The 24,125-nt window shown below is 42.3% G+C and overlaps 1 protein-coding gene across 2 annotated transcripts in view; it reads right to left on the bottom strand.

Annotated features, from left to right (window-relative positions):
- Nucleotides 1–24,125, bottom strand: part of KCNH5 (potassium voltage-gated channel subfamily H member 5) — a 550,163-nt gene that overhangs the window by 147,065 nt on the left and 378,973 nt on the right. The gene's annotated exons all lie outside the window — the stretch shown is intronic.

Genomic DNA, 24,125 nt, shown 5'->3' with positions numbered 1-24,125 from the left:
TCACGTGAGGGGGTGCCAGGAACCATCTTTGGTCCCCAGCATCTTAACTGTGGGCACCTGGCTGTGACAGCTTGCAGCGTCAGCTGGCTGCTCACTGCACATGCGTGAGCCTCACAGCATGCGTGTGACCTGTCCCAAAAGACTGTGGGAAGGGAAAGCGATCCAAGCGGACGTGGGAACTGGTTTTGACAGGCACCCGCTCCCACCCTCCCCAAAAACAAATTTCAAATGTCAAAGAAGGGCGAGAAGGAGGTCTTAAAGTGGTTGCAAAGGCACAAGATTTTTTTTTTACCTTAATGCATTTTATGCATTAAGATAAAAAACCTTCAATGTGTAGCAGCCCCCCTAATACTTACCTAAGTCTCATCTTGATCCAGCGATGTGCACAAATGCCTCAGATGTCCGGGACTCCCCCTCCTGATTGGCTGAGACACAGCAGCGGCACCATTGGCTCCCGTTGCTGTCAATCAAAGTACGTTAGCCAATGAGGAGAGAGAGTATGAATGGACACACCAAGCTGTGGCTCGGCTTGGGTGCCCCCATAGCAAGCTGCTTGCTGTGGGGGCACTTAACAGGAGGGAGGGGTCAGGAGCACCGAAGAGGGACCCGAGAGTAGGAGTATCCGGGCTGCTCTGTGCAAAACCGCTACACAGAGCAAGTAAGTATAACATTCGTTTGTTATTTTTAAAGAAAAAAAAAAACCTTTTGAGTGAAGGTACACTTTTGTGCCACCTGGGCACACCCTAATCACCCTGTGTGACACAGATTCCCCCTGTTTAAACCCCTGATATTTCACCAAAGCCCCCTAAGGGGGCTCCTAAAAAATTTGTAAAAAATAAATATAATTGTAAAAAATAATAAAAAGTAAAATAATACAAATAAAAACTACTGACACCATCCACTGCCCTACTGACACTGTCAGTATAAATACACGTGCACACACGCATATGTGTTTGAGCTATGAGGTGCACCAGAAACTGAGCAGACATGGATGTGTTATCTCGCTCTACTCTGATCAGCAGGGAAGCTGTGAGCAGATCTGCTGAATCCATCCTGTGTGAAAGGGGCCTTACTGGAAGCACCTAAACTCTATCATTTGGTGGGGTGTCCTGAAACTTTTAGCCATATAGTATGGCTATGACAGTCCGGTATCTACAAACTTTATGACCATATAGTGTATGATTATGTGTTTTATCCCAGATTCTATACCAACCAAAATTATGTTTGCTTTTTTAACCGCTTCCCAACCGCCTCACGCAGATATACTGCGGCAGATGGGCACGTACAGGCAGATTACGTTTCCCTTCCTGTACGTTTCCCTTTAGGAGGCGGCTTGCGGGCGCACGCCGCCGGGAGCTCCGTGACCGTGATCGCGGGTCCCGTAAACAATGTAAACAAGCATCTCCCCGTTCTGTCTAGTGACACTGACACTGATCACAGCTCCCTGTAATTGGGAGCAGCGATCAGGGATGTGTCACACATAGCCCCTCCCCCCCACAGTTAGAATCACTCCCTAGGACACACTTAACTCGTACAGCGCTACCTAGTGGTTAACCCCTTCACTGCCAGTGACATTTTTACAGTAATCAATGCATTTTTTTTGCATTGATCGCTGTATTAATGCCAATGGTCTCAAAAATGTGTCAAAATTGTCCGATGTGTCCGCTATAATGTCGCAGTCATGATAAAAATCGCTGATCATCGCCATTATTAGTAAAAAAAAAAAAAAAAAATTAATAATAAAAATGCCATAAAACTATCCCCCTATTTTGCAAACCAATCAATAAACGCTTATTGTATTTTTTTTACCAAAAATATGTAAAAGAATACGTATCAGCCTAAACTGAGGGAAATTTTTTTTTTTTATATATATATTTTTTGTGGATATTTATTATAGCAAAAAGGTAAAAAATATTGAGTTTTTTTCAAAATTGTCGCTATTTTTTTGTTTCTAGTGCAAAAAAATAAAAACCACAGAGGTGATCAAATACCACAAAAGAAAGCTCTATTTGTGGGGAAAAAAAGGACATTAATTTTGTTTGGGAGCCACGTCGCACGAGCAATTGCCACGTGCAATTGTCAGTTAAAGCGACACAGTGCCGAATCGCAAAAAGTGCTCTGGTCTTTGGCCAGCCAAATGGTCCGGGGCTTAAGTGGTTAAGCTGCTTTTTTAGCTGCTGCTTGACATTAAAGAAGTTGTAAACTCTCATGGTTTTTCCTCTTATTATATTCTATGTATTATTATTTTATATAATTACTATTCACGATTTATATAGTGCCAACAGTTTACGCAGCGCATTACAATGTAGAGGGGGGACAGCACAATTACAGTACAGTTCAATACAGAAGGGACAGGGGGGCCCTGCTCGTAGAGCTTACATTCTAAAGGGAGGGGGTGGTAGTACAAAAGGTAATAGATGAATGATTTGATGGGGGGGGGGCTCAGAGACAGTTGTCAGGTGGGTGTGGGGTAGGCTTCCTTGAATAAGTGAGTTTTCAGGGATCTCCTAAAGGTGGACAGGGTAGGGGCTGATCGGATATAACACGGGGCAGGGAGTTCCAGAGGATGGGAGAGGCTCTGGAGAAGTCCTGAAGGCGAGCATGAGAGGAGTTAACAAGGGAGCTAGAGTTGTGGTAGGCATTTTGAATTTTATACGGTGGAGTGGGGGAGGCCAGTGAAGGGATTGGCAGAGAGGGATAGCAGTCACAGATCGATTAGTGAGGTGTATTAGTCTAGCAGCAGCATTCATAATAGACTGAAGGGGGGATAGCCTGCTTAAGGGCAGGCCATTAAGGAGAGAGTTGCAGTAGTCAAGGCAGGAAATAATCAAGGAGTGAATAAGTTGCTTTGTGGTGTCATTAGTCAGGAAGGTTCGAATTCTGGAGATGTTGCGGAGGTTAAGGCGGTAGGATTTAGTCAGTGATTGGATATGGGGGCTGAAGGAGAGGTCAGAGTCAAGGATTACACCCCAATACCCTAGCATGTGTGAAGGGACCAATGGTTGTGCTGTTGATCTTAATGGTAAAGTCTGCCCCACCCTACTAGATTGTAAGCTCTTCTGAGCAGGGCCCTCTTAATCCTCTTGTATCTTATTGTATTATAACTGCATTGTCTCCCTTTTATATTGTAAAGTGCTGCGTAAACTGTTGGCGCTATATAAATCCTGTATAATAATAATAAGTCATGGGGGGGGGGGGGGACCGGGAAGGAGGAAATATTACAAGCTCAATTTTAAGAAGATTGAGTTTGAGAAAGTGGTGTGACATCCATACTGATATGTCATTCAGTAAGTTTGAGATGTAGGTGAAAAACCTTCTGTGCTGCAGCTGCCCCCCTTTTTCTTAAATGGAACCCGATAGTTCCAACAACGAGCACGAGCTCAGCAGCTCCAGCCGCTGTCTCGTGTCCTCATTGGATAGATTGATAGCATTGGCTCCCGCTGCTGCCAATCAAATCTAGTGACATGGGAGCAGGGGGCAGGGCTGAGTTCTGCTGTCTGTGTCAATAGACACAGCAGCAGGACTCAGGAGCGCGCCCGCACAAGTGCCCCCATGGAAAGCGTCTCTCTGTGGGGGCACTCAATGAAGAGGAGGGGCCAGGAGCACCGCCAGGGGACCCCAGAAAGGGAGAATCGGGGCGCCTTGTGTGAAACCCTTGCACAAAGCAGGTAAATATAACATGTTTGTTATTTTAAAAAAATGTGCTGCTTAGCTTGTTGTCAACAATATTCCCATCTTCTTTAACTCTGTTTTGCCATATTGTATTTAATTCCAGGCATGGGGATCATGCTATTCTTCCAGCCTAGTTGAATAACCTTACTTTTTTTAACACTAAATTTTATTTGCTGTTTTATGAACTGACACCCAATTGGCTGTTGCAAACATAATTACTGCACCTTGCCCTGTCTAAAGCCATAAGGAGGTATGAAAACGTTGCTAATTTTAAAGAAAAAAACGCACGCTCTGGCAGCTGATGATGGCTTGTAGTTTTTGACAGCCACTGTAATTTACAGCATATCTTACAGTTCTAAGAATATATATGGCATTTCTTGGGCACTTTGTCTCCGGCTAGGTCAACAGTCCATCAATAATGCATGAAGCTATTTCTGAATTTCCACAGATACAATCACAGAGACCTGGAAGCATAACTCTCGCCAGAACATCGTTTTCCTAAAGAAAAACTCGTTTATTTAGCGTGCTATTGGCAAGTGTAGTCAAATATACAGTAAATCACTCTTAAAGTTATAAGTCAAACTCTGCCTTTCCACGTTAATATGTTATGTGAAAATTGGGTAGGGTGTGGAAGACGCCGGATGAAAGGGGTGACGAGAACTGGTTACTGTAGCAAGGGGACATGATGTATGGCTCTGTTCATAAGGTTCAATTTGTGGATAACTTTGGAGATTAATGTGCTCTGCTCACTCCTCCAGGAATGAAAGATTGCAGACACTATCCACTATTCCTAATTGACCCTTACTGTAGGTCTGTACGGCATACAGAATATACGCATTCAGCTATCTTCCCTTGCCCTCTGCAGAAAATAATTTATACTCTTCATATACAGATATTGCCGTTTTTCTCCGAAAGTGTGCAGAATATTAAAAGAAATAACACAATGGGCAGATGAATTTAATGCAGTAACCAGACATTAACACTTATACAGGTCACAAATCTGCTCCATTCAAACTGAGTATATGATAATAAAATGTATAAAGCAGAGGTCATCTTCAGTGAAAACTGCAAGTTAAAACTATCAGTAGAGATAAAGGCTGCTAAAATATATAACACTGGTCTTTCCAATAAAGTTTGAGGTTCATCTCATATTTTTTCTGCCTACAATTTTTCACTGGTTCTTGATAACGGCCAACATCACCTTTTTTGGTTCAGTAGACAGCCAATTCAAAAAATACTGGATTCATTGATTGTTATGATATACTTTTGTTTTTACTGAAGGTAACCTCTGTTTTTTTTTTTTTTTTTTTTAATAGGCACAAGGGACAGTACTTTCTATTAATATACAGTGGGGACGTAAAGTATTCAGACCACCTTAAATTTTTCACTCTTTGTTATATTGCAGCCATTTGCTAAAATCATTTAAGTTCATTTTTTTCCTCATTAATGTACACACAGCACCCCATATTGACAGAAAAACACAGAATTGTTGACATTTTTGCAGATTTATTAAAAAAGAAAAACTGAAATATCACATGGTCCTAAGTATTCAGACCCTTTGCTGTGACACTCATATATTTAACTCAGGTGTTGTCCATTTCTTCTGATCATCCTTGAGATGGTTCTACATCTTCATTTGAGTCCAGCTGTGTTTGATTATATTGATTGGACTTGAGAATTAAGAAAGCCAAGCACCTGTCTATATAAGACCTTACAGCTCACAGTGCATGTCAGAGCAAATGAGAATCATGGGGGCAAAGGAACTGCCTGAAGAGCTCAGAGACAGAATTGTGGCAAGGCACAGATCTGGCCAAGGTTACAGAAAAATTTCTGCTGCACTTAAGGTTCCTAAGAGCACAGTGGCCTCCATAATCCTTAAATGGAAGACGTTTGGGACAACCAGAATCCTTCCTAAAGCTGGCTGTCCGGCCAAACTGAGCTATCGATGGAGAAGAGCCTTGGTGAGAGAGGTAAAGAAGAACCCAAAGATCACTGTGGCTGAGCTCCAGAGATGCAGTCGGGAGATGGGAGAAAGTTGTAGAAAGTCAACCATCACTGCAGCCCTCCACCAGTTGGGGCTTTATGGCAGAGTGGCCCGACGGAAGCCTCTCCTCAGTGCAAGACACATGAAAGCCTGCATGGAGTTCGCTAAAAAACACCTGAAGGACTCCAAGATGGTGAGAAATAAGATTCTCTGGTCTGATGAGACCAAGATAGAACTTTTGGCCTTAATTCTAAGTGGTATGTGTGGAGAAAACCAGGCACTGCTCATCACCTGTCCAATACAGTCCCAACAGTGAAGCATGGTGGTGGCAGCATCATGCTGTGGGGGTGTTTTTCAGCTGCAGGGACAAGACGACAGGTTGCAATCGAGGGAAAAATGAATGCGACAAAGTGCAAGGATATCCTGGACGAAAACCTTCTCCAGAGTGCTCATGACCTCAGACTGGGCCGAAGGTTTACCTTCCAACAAGACAATGACCCTAAGCACACAGCTAAAATAACGAAGGAGTGGCTTCACAACAACTCAGTGACTGTTCTTGAATGGCCCAGCCAGAGCCCTGACTTAAACCCAATTGAGCATCTCTGGAGAGACCTAAAAAATGGCTGTCCACCAACGTTTACCATCCAACCTGACAGAACTGGAGAGGATCTGCAAGGAGGAATGGCAGAGGATCCCCAAATCCAGGTGTGAAAAACTTGTTGCATCTTTCCCAAAAAGACTCATGGCTGTATTAGATCAAAAGGGTTCTTCTACTAAATACTGAGCAAAGGGTGTGAATACTTAGGACCATGTGATATTTCAGTTTTTCTTTTTTAATAAATCTGCAAAAATGTCAACAATTCTGTGTTTTTCTGTCAATATGGGGTGCTGTGTGTACATTAACGAGGAAAATGAACTTAAATGATTTTAGAAAATGGCTGCAATATAACAAAGAGTGATAAATTTAAGGGGGTCTGAATACTTTCTGTCCCCACTGTAAAATGTCCCTTATGCTGATGACTGCTGTTTAACCCCTTCACGCCTAAGGGTAAAATAAATGTAAATGCCTAAGCACAATTTTGCAACTTTGACAAGGGTTCGTAAAACTGTACCTATCGTCACAACTACTTTGTATATCCAGATGGATTGATTATACCTTGTTTTTTTCAGGACAAATTGGGCTTTCTTTTGGTGGTAAATGGTAACAGATATCTTTAGATTTTTTTTGTTATTAACAAAGGAAAACTGGCCCAAAATAGTAAAAAAAAGTATATATATTTTTTTAAATGTAGCTGTATATGTCTTGCTATTATCATCATCATTTACAACCAAAGAACAACCCAAAATAAATTCTCCTGCTCCTGATTGCAGTGATACCACATATGTGTATGTTAGTTGTTGTTTGTATCTGTAGTACAGCCCAGAAACAATGGTGCACATTTTTTTTTATCCTGCCTAAAAGACACTGACGCAGATACTAATTTTTTTTTAAATTCTACCCAAATTATGCTGACCTTGACCTTTGACCCCGACCGTAACACTAACCCTGGCAAACCTTATTCATGTTATTTTTATTTATTTTTTTCATTTTTATTAGATTTTTTTTTTATTTTACACTTTGGTTTGTTTACATTTTCCTCTCCTGCAAGAGGAGGAAGATGCAATGTATTTTTCTCTTCATTGAGAAGAGGAAGTAATCACATGGGTGGGCACAGTGATTGATCTCTGTGATAGCCAATCAGACGCTATCACAGTGATCAGGTGAACCGAAACTGTGAGTCCTAGGTCCCAATCATTAGTACGAGACCCAGGGCTCTTGGTGAGAGCCAGGTCTCTGTGCAGACAGCGTGCTGTGTGACAATAAAATGAGAAAACGCATATATGCGGCCCCACAGCAAAAAGACCACTTCCGTGAGGCCGCATGTACAGTAAAGTATGTGTGCAGTCGTCGGGAAGGGGTTAAGTTGAAATCTTCCATTCTCAATTTCCCCCCACAGCAGTAATCTTCCAGTGCTGTTGGGGTTAATAAAGCTAAAGGAACGTGGCACAGGCAGTCATTAAGAGTGGCAATTATGCCTGCCCATTTTGTCCTTCTCCTCCATTCATAGAAGCTGTAGCTATAGCCTCCGTGAATGAAAAACAATGAATGGAGTGTTTATTCATCCATCCGTCCTCCATTCCTAGTCAGCTTTTCATTCATGTATGACTTCTATAAATGAAATAGGGAGATAGTAAGAGTGGGCAGTCAGTACTCTTAATGCCTGTCTCAGGTCCCTCTGTTCTATTAACCACCAGACCGGTAATCTTCTGGTGCCGTAGGGGATCAAAGGTGGCAGATTTCAACAAAAGCAGCAGCCATCAGCACAAGGGACACTTCATATTTATATAAAGTACTGTGTCTTGCTTTGATTTTTAAAGATATGCCTGACTAAACCAAAGCAGGCCATAGATGGATAAAATTTAACTAGTTCAGCAGGGACCAAATGAATTTCGATCCATGTGTGGCCACCTTATTTGATAGAAGCTAGTCATTAGATCAACTTCTGTCAAACGTGAATGTTGGAAACTTTTGTTGATCAGTCTATTCTGTTGATCAGTGTATTCTGACAGCGGAGAGTCCACCTGTCACAGTATAATGTCTCAGTGGGGGGGGGGGGGGTTGGGATTCCTTTATCCATCTTGCTTGTGTGGATTGAGGAATCCATCCATTTTTTTCATTCAGCCTGCTAGCTGGATGACCAGCTTTACCCTTAAAGCATCAATTACAGGTGGTCCCCGGGTTACAAACAAGCTGGGGTCTGTAGGTTTGTTCTTAAGTTGAATCTGTTTGTAAGTCAGAACATGTACATTTTTTAAGTGTAGCTCCAGCCAAAAAAACTATTTTTAAGCTTTTTGGATAGCATAGGGAAGGGTTAACACCCCTGTAATGTTTGTTTTGCTGTGTGTGCCCATGTTCAGAAGATTTCGCCTCACCTTCTGTCCCAATGACAATTGTATTTTGAAAATTTTGGGTTGTTGTGGAAACAAGGATTGGTGTTAAAGCATCAGTGGAGACACCTTTTTCCCATAATAACTCTAATGCTGCGTACACACGAGCGGAATGTCTGACAGAGAAATTAAGATGGAAGCTTTTCATTGTATATTTCGATCATGTGTATGCCTCATCGGACTTTTTTTTTTCGAAAATTCTGATGGACCTAAAAATGGAACATGTTCTAAATATTTCCGACGGAACCAATTCCTATCGGGAAAAACGCTTGTCTGTATGCTGTTCCGACGGACCAAAAACAACGCATGCTCTGAAGCAAGGAGACAGAAGCTATTGGCTACTGGCTATTGAACTTCCTTTTTCTAGTCCCATCGTACGTGCTGTACGTCACCATGTTCTTGACGATCAGACTTTGGTGTGATCGTGTGTACACAAGACAGTTTCAGACGAATTCCGTCGGAAAAAACGGCCGTGTGTACGTGGCATTACAGGAGTGAATTTCCCTTCCTAGGGGTAGATTTCATCTCACTTCCTGTTGTCTCCCTCTGTTTGTAAGTAGGAGTTGTTTGTAAGTCGGATGTTTGTAACTAGGGGACCGACTGTACATACAGACCACACAGCCGAATGCCCACTCACCTTGGAGCAGCGGAAGCGTGTGTCAGAGCAGTATCCGATATAATATTTTGTGACTGGTTTCAAACAGTCCAGCTGACTCATATTTGCACATTCAGATTCGGGACCTTCAGGCAAATGAGGATAGTGGCAACTATACTGTAATGCAGCGTACACACGGGCGGACTTTTCGACTGGACTGGTCCGACGGTCTATCCGACGGACTTTCGTCTGACTTCCGACGGACTTTCCCAACGAACGGACTTGCCTACACACGATCACACCAAAGTCCGACAGATTCATACATGATGACGTACGACCAGACTAAAATAAGGAAGTTCATAGCCTGTAGCCAATAGCTGCCCTAGCGTCGTTTTTTTTCGCTTTTTTTTCCGTCGGACTAGCATACAGACGACTTTTCGATCGGACTCGAGTCCGTTGGAAAGATTTGAAACACGTTTCAAATTTAAAGTCCGTCAGATTTTTTGACCAAAAAAGTCTGCCGCAGGTCCGACGGAACCCACACACGGTCGGATTGTCCGCCGGATTCGGCCTGTCGGACCAGTCCGGTTGAAAAGTCCGCCCGTGTGTACACGGCATAAGGGTTTAGTTCAGATTCCAATATGGAATAACCCGTAAGCAGTTAAACTGTTGGTTAGGTTTATTTTGATAGCTGACCCCAATTCCTGATTATTATATATGTTGTGCTAAAGAAGAACAAAAGTGCATATAAACGTCGGCTAAGTTTCTCTCATACAAGACATGATGAAATAAATGAAAGCAATATATAACAGACTTTGTATCTCTATTTAGAAATAACATCTACAACAGTTTATTGATTGAGTTACTGTTCTTGACCGTGTTCTAATTTGTTCTCTAAGCACAGAAAAATAAATGACAAAGCAGATTTTTGTTTTTTTTTCTCTGCTGGGGAATTCACTAATACCTTAACACAACTGGAGCACAAAATCAAAAAGCAAACATTGATCCTTCTATTACGTAGTTGGTTTGAAGATGCACTTAAATAAAAAAATAAAAAAATAGCTATGTACCTTCAATTATCACGCTGGATTCGAAATCCCCCAACATTTGAAAATTGAAACGTAATACATTAAGCTGCTCATCTTACCAAATGCCATCCCTAGTATAATCACATATGGAACATATCAAACAACTGTGATAAATGCACCTCTTTAAATGAGAATTAAAGCCCTACCTAAATAAGAAGGTAGACGGGTGTGAGATGGCATCTCAGATGAAGTATGCTGACATAGTCATGCCCAAAGTCTAAAAAAAAAATCAGATATTATTGCTTTAACATCCTGATAGGTCCATGCACTACTGGGCGGCTACTGGGACTGGATGCCGGTTATGACACACCAAGGGCTTGTTTACACTTGCTTCAAAACATGGCTTTAGACACACTTTTTTAAAGCTCTTAACGCCAGTCAAAGCTCCTGTCACTATATAAAATGGCTAGGTTACTGTCCTGTTTACACCTTGCGTTTGCTTTGCTTCAAAAACCTCATGTTGCTTTGGTTGTGCCTCAAAGCATCTTGAAAGCCTCCATAGAAGTCTATGACAAAGCTCGCTTAAAGCATCTGCAGCTTTTGAAAGGCTTTAATTCAGCTTTAGCTTCGCTTTGTTTTAGGGCTAGTTTACGCTTGCTTCAAGACAAAGCTTCGGACAGGCTTTGTTAAAGCTCTCTGAAAGCCAGTCAAAGCCCCTGGTTAGCTTACAAACCTGTTTACACCTTGCTTTTGCTTTGGCTTTGCTTCGAAAATTATACCCCACGTCACTTTAGTGGTGCTTCAAAGCGTCCATAGGAGTCCATGGCAAAGCTTGCTTGAAGCACCTGCAGCTTTTGAGAGGCTTTAACCTTTAGCTTCACTTTGTTTTTGAGAAATTGCAGGTATGAGACATCCACGCACACACACAGGGCATCTGCCAAGCTTCAAGAAAGCTTCAAAAGAGCATCACCGAAGCATCAAAAACACAACATAAAAGCATGTTGAAGTGGTAGGCACTTTAATATGTGTCGAAGCTGAAGCAAGTGTAAATGAGCCCTTAGAGAAATTGCAGGTATGAGATATTCACACACAGAGGGCATCTGCCAAGCTTCAACAAAGCTTCAAAAGAGGATCATCGAAGCATCACTGAAGCTTCATCAAAGCACCACCGAAGTATCAAAAACACATCATAAAAGCATTTTGAAGCGGTAGGCGCTTTAATGTGTGTTGAAGCTGAAGCAAGTATAATTGAGTCCTAACATACAAGTGAGAGGGTATTATATTTATACTAAATGATCAGTCTATGGGGTTAGACTGGAGGACTCACTTTCACTCTCTGCCTCCCCCCTTTGCAGCCTGTACTGACTTGGTTGCCCCCACGCCTGCCCTCCGGGGGCATTAGGGGATTGGAGTCTACTACCTATTTTCTGGACCCTATGAGCACATGGATGGTGAGTATAATTATATTATTATATTATAGTTGCACATTTGTAATTTGTGTACAAAATGTTTTGTACTATTGTGAGGTCACTAAGGGCTCATTTACACTTGCTTCAAAACATGGCTTTGGAGACACTTTTATAAAGCTCTCTGAATGCCAGTCAAAGCTCCTGTCACTAAATCAAATGGTTAGCTTGCAGTCCTGTTTACACCTTGCTTTTGCTTTGCTTTGGCTTTGCTTCAAAAATGATTCCCCTATGTTGCTTATGTGGTGCTTCAAAGCCTCTATAGAAGTCTATGACAAATCTCGCTTGAAGCACCTGCAGCTTTTGAGAGGCCTTAATTCAGTTTTAGCTTCACTTTGTTTTTGAGCTAATGCAGGTATGAGATATCCACACACAGGACATCTGCCAAGCTTTATTAAAGCTTTAAAAAAGCACCACCGAAGCACCAATGAAGCATTGCAGAAGCATCAAACAAGCACGTTGAAGCAGTAGGTGCTTTAATGTGTGTTGAAGTCAAAGCAAGTGTAAACAAGCCCTTAACGGGTTATCATCTACAGCTTGCAAGGTTCTCCCTCATCACTCCTGAAGAAGCATGGTGCTCCCACGAAATGTGTTAAGGCCAATAACCACTTGTTCAAATATTCCCAGTGCATCATTCTACTCTTAAAGGGGTTGTAAACCTTCAGTGTTTTCACCTTAATGCATCCGTTTTACTTACCTGAGCCTGATCGTTCCTGCGCCAGGGACGAGCACACCCACTCCAGCCGGTGTCTCGGGTCCTGATTGGATAGATTGATAGCAGCGCAGCCATTGGCTTCAGGCTGCTGTCAATCAAATCCAATGACGCGGGAGTCGGAGGGCGGAGCCGAGTCCTGCTGTCTGTGTCAATGGACGCAGCAGGCCCACATGGGTGCCCCGAGGGAGAGCGCTTCTCCGACAGGGCACTCGAGAAGAGGAGGAGCCAGGAGAGCCGCTGAGGGACCCCAGAGGAGGAGGATCGGAGCCACTCTGTGCAAAACCAACTGCACAGAGGATTTAAGTATGGCGTGTTTGTTTTTTTTTAAAGGAAGGTTTAGTTATCCTTTAAGTCTGCATATTGCTACATAAAGATCAATTCACACAAATGCGTAATTTGTATATTATTTGGAATGGGACATTCTAAGGGGATATAATAAATGGGAGGAATTTCTAATAGACTTGCATCTGACAGATTATTCAGTGTTTACGAAATTATGTTTTTATATATTTATATATAAAAGAGAGGAGACATTGCATGTCTATTCTGCAATAAAAGCCTGCCTGCTCGCTGTTTCTTTCAGGTGCTTCGGAAGCGCTGCCCATTCATTCCAATGGGCAGGAGCATTTTAGGTGTGCTGTATACAGCGCTCCCAAACCGCCCCAAAAAATGCTGCTTGCAGGACTTTTTCTAACGTCCCGCAAGCACACCGCCCCAGTGTGAAAGCACTCGGGCTTTCACGCTGGAGCGGCATGGGAGGCAGTTTTCAGGCGCTATTTCTAGCACTAAAACGCCTAAAAACTGCCTCAGTGTGAAAGGGGCCTGGGTATCAAAAGACTGGGTATCAACACATGTGTGAATGAGCCCTTAGCATTTAGAGCTACTTTGAGGGAGTTGTTAACGTTGGAAAAAAACTGGATATGGGTCCGCCACGGAATTCGTAGATTGGTGCAGTTATTTGAAGGTAAAAACTTGAAACCATTCATTGAGCTGTGGCGTGAATACGGGATTCCAAATAACGCCTTTTTTACTTATTTGCAGGTCAGGCATGCACTCAACAGTCAATTTAGTAGTTGCCCATTAGAATGGTGCAATGCACCTCTTCTAAATAAAATCATTAGAGCAACCTCCACTAAGGGCCTGATAGCAATGGTAAACGGACAAATTTCTGCAAAATTGCTAGATCTGCAAATGACTCTGGGCGTCAGGGAAGGGTGGTCAGGGGAGGTGGGGGAGATAACTGACAGTCAGTGGAAGGGAATTTTGAAGGCTAGTCCATTGGTGTCGGTCTCCCCATCGCAACAGGTGTCACATCTTTTTCTGATACACAGGGCTTATTATACCCCTAAGAGATTGTTTAAGTTTGGCCGTAGACTGGATGACAAATGCCCTAGATGCTTGGATACTGGTGATTTATAAGAGGTGCTGAGTGAAAAAATCTTTTGTAAAGAATATAATGTTTTCTATTTTTTTTATGTAATATGAAAAATTTAATAAAGAATATTTAAATTAAAAAAAGAGCTACCTTAAACCCCAATAAGAGTAAAAGTTCCTTGCCCTCAGAAGCAAATCCCCACCATGAAGGCCTTATGTTGTGCAAACCAGTTTGTTTAGACGCCAGGTTTAGTACAGCTCTTGCTGTACCTTCTGGCTGCCCTACATTCACAAAACACAACCCACGGCTTTCTTTATAATGGTCGGAAGAGAGGGGCACAGAGACAGGACTGCAGTGCTGGGGTCTTTGAGAGAAGTACAGAGAAACCAGAAGTAGAGTGGGAGCTGCACTGATCCGAACATCTGTTTGCAGGTAAAAATTTTGCATTTAGTATTTTTTTTAAAGCATTGCACATGCAGGACTTCTGCAGACCTGTCAGTGTATCTGTCTGCTCATACCTTTTACAGGCAGGTACACACTGACAAGAAGAGACCATGAACTACAGTACCTGACCGCGAGATTGTGTTTCCAGCGCGATACCATCGCGCTGGTTCTCGGCGACAGGGTACTGTGAATGTCGCGCTGGCTCGCTCATCGGGAAAGGAAAACTTTGTTTTCCTTCCGCGATGAGTGACAGGCAGTGCTGACAGCTGTCTGGTATGAATCCTGAGGCGGGAACACCGCGCCAAATTTTAAATGAAAAAACCGGCGTGGGTTCCCCCCTCGGAGGCATACCAGGCCCTTAGGTCTGGCATGGATTGTAAGGGGAACCCCCTATGCCGAAAAATCGGCGTGGGGGTCCCCCCCAAATCCATACCAGACCCTTATCCGAGCATGCAGCCCGGCCGGCCAGGAAAGGGGGTGGGGACGAGCGAGCGGCCCCCCCCCTCCTGAGCCGTACCAGGCCGCATGCCCTCAACATGGGGGGGTGGGTGCCTTGGGGGGAGGGGGGCGCCCTGCGGCCCCCCCACCCCAAAGCACCTTGTCCCCATGTTGATGAGGACAAGGGCCTCTTCCCGACAACCCTGGCCGTTGGTTGTCGGGGTCTGCGGGCGGGGGGCTTATCGGAATCCGGGAGCCCCCCTTAATAAGGGGGCCCCCAGATCCCGGCCCCCCACCCTGTGTGAATGAGTTTGGGGTACATGGTACCCCTACCCATTCACCTAGGGAAAAGTGTCAATATAAAAAACACACAGTACACAGGTTTTAAGAGTAATTTATTAGTCAGCTCCGGGGGTCTTCTTCCGACTTCGGGGGGTCCCCTTCCGACTTCTCCCGGTGTTCGGCCTCTTCTCCCGGTGTTCGGCCTCTTCTCCCGGGCCCCACCGCTATCTTCTTTCAGCTCTATTGCCAGCGAGGGGCCCGGTCTGCTGCCGCTGTCTTGTCGCCGCTGTCTCGCCGCCGCTGTCTTGCCGCTTCTTCTCTTCTTTTCTTCTTCCCCGATGTTGACACGACGCTCTCTCCGGCTCGAATGCTGTGTGCGAGCTGCGGAGCCATTTATATAGGCGGTAACCCCGCCCCCTTACGACGTCATGGTCCCAGCATGCGCAGGGACTCTGGGGTCACGCCCCCTTATGACGCCAGAGTCCCTGCGCATGCTGGGACCATGACGTCGTAAGGGGGCGGGGTTACCACCTATATAAATGGCTCCGCAGCTCGCACACAGCATTCGAGCCGGAGAGAGAGCGTCGTGTCAACATCGGGGAAGAAGAAAAGAAGAGAAGAAGCGGCAAGACAGCGGCGGCGAGACAGCGGCGGCGAGACAGCAGGGACAAGACGGCGGCAGCAGACCGGGCCCCTCGCTGGCAATAGAGCTGAAAGAAGATAGCGGTGGGGCCCGGGAGAAGAGGCCGAACACCGGGAGAAGAGGCCGAACACCGGGAGAAGTCGGAAGGGGACCCCCCGAAGTCGGAAGAAGACCCCCGGAGCTGACTAATAAATTACTCTTAAAACCTGTGTATTGTGTGTTTTTTATATTGACACTTTTCCCTAGGTGAATGGGTAGGGGTACCATGTACCCCAAACTCATTCACACAGGGTGGGGGGCCGGGATCTGGGGGCCCCCCTTATTAAGGGGGGCTCCCGGATTCCGATAAGCCCCCCGCCCGCAGACCCCGACAACCAACGGCCAGGGTTGTCGGGAAGAGGCCCTTGTCCTCATCAACATGGGGACAAGGTGCTTTGGGGTGGGGGGGCCGCAGGGCGCCCCCCTCCCCCCAAGGCACCCACCCCCCCATGTTGAGGGCATGCGGCCTGGTACGGCTCAGGAGGGGGGGGCCGCTCGCTCGTCCCCACCCCCTTTCCTGGCCGGCCGGGCTGCATGCTCGGATAAGGGTCTGGTATGGATTTGGGGGGGACCCCCACGCCGATTTTTCGGCATAGGGGGTTCCCCTTACAATCCATGCCAGACCTAAGGGCCTGGTATGCCTCCGAGGGGGGAACCCACGCCGTTTTTTTCATTTAAAATTTGGCGCGGTGTTCCCGCCTCAGGATTCATACCAGACAGCTGTCAGCACTGCCTGTCACTCATCGCGGAAGGAAAACAAAGTTTTCCTTTCGCGATGAGTGAGCCATCTCGGCGCTGGCCCCTGCGACGGGGCTCGTAGGTGTCAAATCTCGCCGAGAAGTGCGGCGAGATTGACACAATATCGCGGTCACCTACTGTACCAGAACGCGCAACAGCGCCATGGTAGTTCATTAAGAACTACCGCAAAGGCTGTCGGTACTTGCAGTTTCCCATTCACAGAACTCTGAAAAAATGAATGATGTGGCTGGGCAGGCAGAGACCCACACGGCCGCCTATTTTTTTCAAAATAGTGACAGTGAGCGGGGGGGAGAAGATCCCTCACTTGCTGTAACTAGAGACAGCAGACAGTGGCTGCAGGAGTGGGAACATGTTACATGTTCCACGCTACAAACTGTTGGAACATGCAACATGTTCCCAAAGATGAACCTATCATTTAAGCTATGTTCATCAACTGGTCATTTGTTAAACATAACCCAAATATACTGATAAACAAAAGAAATGTATTTATTTTAACTCTATTAAATACAAAAATATGAGCACAAGCAATAAAAAATTCTAAAGCAGCGCCAACTTCAAATACAATTTGTGCAAATAGTGCAAAAATAATTAAAATGCCTAAATACATATCAAAATCCTTTTACCCCGGACCAAGAAAGATGTATATATAAAAAAATATATATAACTTTTTGAAGACCCCTCGTATATATATACTGTATATATTTATAGCCATTCACATACACACAAATAGAGATATTCCTTTAAGTTATGCTCATCATTAAGCAGAACATGTGAGATTCTTTGTGGGCACGGTACATTGTACAGTAGGTAGAAGGTTCCACTGTAATCCACCATCCAAACAAAGGGCCACACACCAAAGACATTAAACTCCAGCCAAGGTTTATTGCAACAACATCACAACGCTCACTCCGACCCCGACATGCCATGCCATTGGGTTTATCTAACAGGTAGAAGGTCTGTTACATTCACTAATGGCACTCTGACATCAGCCAATGCGCATTATGATCTGTAATTATTCATTAGGATGACTGGCACATGAAAAATGTCATCCTTCATTGTCATATCCCTTCATTACCAGGCGATTTTTAAGTTTTTAGCATTCTGATAGTTTGAACATAAAAAATAACAGAATGATCTGCGTTTGAGGAAATTACAAGGTCAGAGAATAAAGCAGCTACTAGACAACTGTGATACCAATTGAGCACAAGCAATAAAAAATTCTAAAGCAGCGCTAACTTCAAATACAATTTGTGCAAATAGTGCAAAAACAATTAAAATGCCTAAATACATATCGAAATCCTTTTACCCCGGTCCAACAAAGATGTATATATAAAAAAATATATAAAACATATAAAGTGCAAGTGCTTTGTAAAATAAGTGAATTGTCCACCAAATGGCAAATCAGATGTTAACGCCAAGTGTCTTCACATTTCTGCTTCCAGGTAAAAAAAATATGCTTCCAATATCACACTCCACCTTTTAGAAAGCCTCAGATTTGCACATATGGTATTTGAATTTAGCGTTGCTTTAGAATAGAATTTTTATACTCTGATAGTTTGATTGGCAATTATTCAGTCACACATCACTGTACCCAAACTAATTTTATATATATATTTTTTTTTTTTTTTTGAGAGGGATGGGACTTTTTTTTTTTTGGTGGTATTTAATACCCATTGGGTTTTTATGTTTTACTATAAGAAGGGGGGAAAAAAATCTTTTTTGACGTAAAAAACTGTTTCCCTTAATTCTGCTAAACAAAAAATGCCAGAATAGTACAACCCCCCCCCCCATTAACCTTTATTTTGGAAAGTAGACACCCCAAGGTGATCTCATTTATTTGCCACAATTTTAGTGAAGTGAAGAAACATGATAGATACAGTAAATTGTCAGGTCCTACACAGAGGATGGAAACAATGAAGGGCTTGATGTACTGTCACATACAGTGGCAGGTTGGAAATGAAGGGGTTAATGTTTAGATATGCAGGGTAAGGGTTATTATACAGGTCACAAGGAGACAGCATGGTGATGGTATGTGTTGGGAGGGAGGGTCATGAAGGGGTGAAGAAAAACAATGATCCGTCACTGAAATAGAATGAATGAATCTGCAGCTGCTGATCTGTTTGCTCTTTCCCCATTTATAAGCACTCAATCTATCTTCTTCCCCTGTTTTAAGGGAAGGGTAAGGGTCAACACTGTAAACAGACCATGTGCTCTCTGTGATGATCAGTCACACAGAGATCACATGGTACCCAGCCCCTTGGATCAGCTTGGTGCCTCTGAGTAAGCATTGCTGGGCAGATCAGCTGGCAGACGGCTATTTATCCAGTGCATTTATGAACAGCACTGGGTAAATGTAGGGCCACCATTGCATTGTTGTTTAAATACGTACCCCAGTAGAAAAGGAGTTAATACACATGCAGGCACTGCTTACTACTTTTATCAACTTGTATGTTTTGTATTTTATTTCAAATTTTTTTTAAAGCAGTATCAAACCCAAAAAACTTTATATATTGCAGCTCACCAATCATTAGATGTTGTGTCTCTATTAGTTTTAATTGTTTAGGCTTCTTTTCCCTCTGTTGTCACCTGTTGACAGTTACACACCTCCTGTATTAGAGTGCCCCCCATTTTGGATGAATGCTCCTCTAGGTAGGTGGCGCCAGTGGCTCACTCCTGTTGTGATCACACACAGCCAGAGCCCAGCGGCGGGTACCACGGACTCAATGTCTGCCGGCACCCACTGATCATCCAGCAGATTGGCAGAATGGCGGTCTGCCTATGTAAACAAGGCAGATTGCCGTTCTGACAGGAGGGAAGGCATGGATCCTGTGTCTCTGCAAAGCAGGAACTAGGATCCATGTCTTCCTCTAGTAAAAGCACCTCCTACAGTTCAGAAAAACACTGGCTAGGCACAAAGTTAACCCTTGGATCGCCCCTGATGTTAACTCCTTACCAGCCAGTGTCATTAGTACAGAGACAGTGCATATTTTTTAGCACTGATCACTGTATTAGTGTCACTGGTCCCCAAAAGTTTTTAGCACTCCCGCTATAGGTCGCTGATCACCGCCATTACTAGTAAAAAAAAAAAAACATAAATGAAAATAGTCCCATAGTTTGTAGACGCTATAACTTATGCGCAAAACAATCAATATAAGCTTATTGGGATTTTTTTACCAAAAATATGTAACAGAATACATATTGGCCTAAACTGAATTTTTTTTATTGGATATGTTTTATAGCAGAAAGTAAAAAAAAAATGTAAAAAAATAAAATAAATATATATATATATACATATAATATATAATATTTTTTTTTTTTTTTAATTGTCTGTCTTTTTTTGTTTCTAGCGCAGAAATAAAAAATGCAGAGGTGATCAAATACCACTAGAAGAAAGCTCTATTTGTGGGGAAAAAGAAAAAAAATGATTTGGGTACAGCGTCGCATGACCGTGCAATTGTCAGTTAAAGTAATGTAGTGCCGTGTCACAAAAAAATGGCCTGGTCATGAAAGGGGGTAAACCTTCCGGAGACCAAGTGTTTCAAGTGTATGTCTATTCAAACATTGTAAAGGAACATTGGAAAGGAACTCCTGTAATGTTTTATCCAGGATCCCTGTGGAATGCTTTATCCTTGCTTTCCTGTCCTTTTTTGCCAGATAGGACATTTAGTTTATATTAGCTAAACACAATCCAGGTGCATCAAAATAAAATGTGTGTAGTGTCTTACAGTTAGTTTTCTTTAGAAAGCAGCCACAGCCTGAGTAGAAAAGCATGTTCCATGTCAACATGCTGTATAGAAATGCTGCAAACCATGTTTGCACTATGTGCAGAAACAACAGCTTCTCTGTAGAGATCTGACCCAACCCCTGCTGAGTCAGAGATAGAGCTCTCCAATTATCAGGAAGCATCTTCTTTTTGGACTGTTGAGCTGTAGCTCTCTGCAGACGGACAAATGCTTTAACACACAGAGCAAGTGTCCTCTGTAACAAGGAGCAAGGGGATAGGCTTCTCTACCCAGACTGTGGCTGCTTTCTAAAGAAAACCAAATGTATGGCTTTGCATACCTGTAGTTCTTATGCACCTCAAATGTATTTAGCTGATTTAAAATTAACGTCCAATGGGCTTTAAATTAAAATGCTTGTGCCAGAATTTAGCTTTAAAATTTCTGCAATAATAACTTAAAATATTTGCTTACTTAAATCATTCTTTACTTTATCCCTTTAAATAACGCAAATGAGTTCTTCAGCAACCAAAATTCTACAATGACAAATTATTTCGAATTCTGCCAGAAGCTTAATAAAATAGGTTCTGGATATTCAGCATTGTTAAAGTAATAGACATAAGATGAATTCCTTGAACATTCCAGCAGATTTATGTGCATCCATTCTCATTAGACTCAAAATGGTTATTACCTAATAATGGCGTTTTTCTTGATTTATTTTTAAGGGACAGACGTATTGTTGTAGTGTCACCTACACCCCGCATCCTTTTCTTCAACCCTCATTCCTTCTCTCAATTATGAAAATAATCTTATTCTAATCTAGGTAAGAAATGCTAGGAACAGAGACACATTCTGATTCTCCTTTGTCACTTTGTCGTAAAGAGTGAAGGTAGAGGGTAATAAAATGCAGTCAGAAATGTGAAATCATCACAATACAATGATCTTCTCATTTACTTAGTTTAAGGCACAGCACGGGGAGGGTGACGAGGACAAAGGATGATGAAGACGGATCATCAAACAGAATAATACATGTAAAGTCCTTACAGCAACACCAGGAGCGGAACTCTCATTGACTGATAGATCCAAAAGTTTGAGAATTCGACACTGATCAAAAACTGAACAGAAGATCTTAGACACACTACAGGAAAATGAATTGTTAGTCATGTGATGTAGAGTGCTGATGCCATAAGAGTCATGTTGTAGGGTTTATGCACTTGACAAACTAGATAATAGAAAAGATGTTGACTTAATTGGAAAAATATTTGAGACTGGCAGATAAGTAAAGCCGAGTTTTAATTTTCCCTGAAATTTTTGCAAAACTGGAGATTTTCATGAAATTAGTCCATTATGAAATATTGAAATAAATTGGCAAGGCATAATAATTTTTTTTGGTACCCTAAATGCACACAAAAAGGGCAACAGCAGCTCATTAAGCTTCAGCTTGAGAGTTTGCACTCAGCTGAAACTACAGTATACCACTTGTGTAATAAAACCGCTCCACTCATTCCTATAAATGAGCTGCACACAAGTGTAACAACAAGATACTTAAAGTGAGCCCAATAATGTTCAACCTGTTTGAATAATCCATGATATAAACATAACCGAATAGATCCAGTGTCACTACTGGAGATGAGAAACATTGTGAGATTCTGCTTGACCTCAGTTTTGGTAACTTTTCCTAGACCCGTTTACAAAATGTCCCCATACTAGTTGGGATATTAAGCAAGATATTAAGGAATAGTGGTACCTAAACCTAATCAATTGTTTAGCGACAAAGCCTTGTGAGCACTATGTGAGTGCTGACATTATGATGGCAATATTCACATAAGGAGGCCAATTTCAGCAAAATGTAGTTTAAATTTATAATTTTTCAACTAAATCAAATTTCTTCTAAATCACTTCACTAATTTCTAATTAATAACAAGGAACAAGTGTGACATGTCACACCAAACAGTTTCTACCATCCTAACAGCTAGGCGGTTTCACTGAATGTAAAGCTTTGTCAAATATTTTGTGCCTCTACATGTCAACCTAATATTCATTAGCTGTGAGTCTGGCAAATTGATTGGACAAGGTACAAGAGCCACCAGCAAGAAAAAAAACACTAGCTTCTCCCTTTCCCGGAGATAAATCAAAGGTCTTCATGTTACTGTACATATACACTATTTAATATCAAAGCCCATGAAACCATACATTCTTTTTTATGCGGTCTCAATTTTCTTAATGGAATTGCTGGAGATGAAATCAATAATCTTATAACCCCCGAACAATATTAATTTCTTCTATAATAGTTAAGTGGCATTAGGATGGAATGCTCATGGAGGAAATTCTCATAAATAATTCTTATATTTGTCAAAGTTCATCATTAAAACAAAGATTCCAGAAAGTTAAGATGCACTTTGGTGGGCCAATCTAAATTTTTAGGAAAATTGTATAGGATGAATAGGAAACTTCACATGAAATAATACATTCATGAGAAGATCCGATGCCCATGAAGAAATTCTTCTCATGCTAATGAAGGAAACTACTCTCATAAATAATTCCAGCATCTGTGGAAAGTTTAAAACTAACATTCTTTAATGTGCGTCCTTTGCTAGGCCAATTTCAAATTTTTTAGGAACATTTTTAAGGAAAGGAAAAGAAAGTTGACTTGAAATATGTTCATGACAATATTCCACTCAGACTCTCAGGTAAATTTGGACTGGACTGTGTGGACAAGCAAATTCACTGAATGTGAATTTTCGTTCAACAGGATGCTTCAAAAGCCTACACGGGCACAACACAACCTTCACCTGAGTTATAGACTCCATTCCAAATGTACCTTATTGGCTTGTCTTATTTTCTCTGCCATATACACTACACTTTATAGGGTTTCAAATGACTTATTGTAAAATGCATGTGGAATATAGATCAACCAGTGGTTAAACTGCATTTTAAATGGTGTTGGCATAAAAATGCTTCCCCAAAATTTGATTAAAAACATTTACATTTTCAACCCTTAATAGCAAAACTGTAAAATTTCACCACCCTGAGGCAGCATTTGCCCTGCAAAAGGTCAGAGTCCTAGAGTCAACCAAGGCAAATATGAATGTCAACTGCCTATTAGTAATTGATGTTTGAGGATTTAAACAAACCTCTTCCGTGCTTATTTTTGGCTTTTGCAATTATCTTTTTTCTTAGCTTTCATATTGACAGCGGTGCCAAGAAATTCAAGCTGTCAAAACAACATATAAAACAATTTAATGTAATATTTAACAAACCGAGTAGCGGTATATAAAAAAAATCTACAAATATCGAAAGAACATCATAACTTCAAATCTAAAATTGTGGTAGAGAAAAACATACAGTATGTGTTACCAATACTCATCATTAGTCATTATCTGTATGAGTGCAAAATCTGAATGAATGAATGAAAAGCGTTTTCTGATTAGACAAAGAGGAGAGCATGACTTTACCGCCCTGCCTCTCCACCTTGTTGGATCAGAGAACATTTTGCATATATTCACAAAATGTAAAGCTTTCTCTGAATGGTGCCCGCCTGACCTCCTGTACTCACAGTGCACCAGGCTGGCTGCTCAGCACAGGTCCCAGAAGCCAAGTGGAGATCACTAAAGTAGTGGTGTCTACTTCAGTGATTTCCAACTTCTGGGGGCATTGGTCAGGGATGGTATATACATAGTTACATTGGTTCAAGCTGGACCACTGTAACCATGCAAAAATATACAATGCCTGGAATTCTTTTTTAAGCCCCTATTCATTAGGAATGAGTTTCAGTAGAAACAAAAAATAAATAAAATGGGATTTTATATGGGGAATGTGCGGCAACAGAAACCCAGTCCATACAAAAACACAATGTTTATTGCTAAATAATGATTACATAACAGGCTAGAAAAATCCATTCATAGGTTTGTGTCCATAATGACAACATGTAACAAACATTGTATGTAAAAAACTGGCAACAATAAATGATACATTTTA

Source organism: Aquarana catesbeiana, linkage group LG13 (genome assembly GCF_042186555.1).
Source record: "Aquarana catesbeiana isolate 2022-GZ linkage group LG13, ASM4218655v1, whole genome shotgun sequence".
Taxonomy (NCBI): domain Eukaryota; kingdom Metazoa; phylum Chordata; class Amphibia; order Anura; family Ranidae; genus Aquarana; species Aquarana catesbeiana.
The sequence above is the reverse complement of the archived record's forward strand: the minus strand, read 5'-3'. Positions and strand labels throughout refer to the sequence as shown.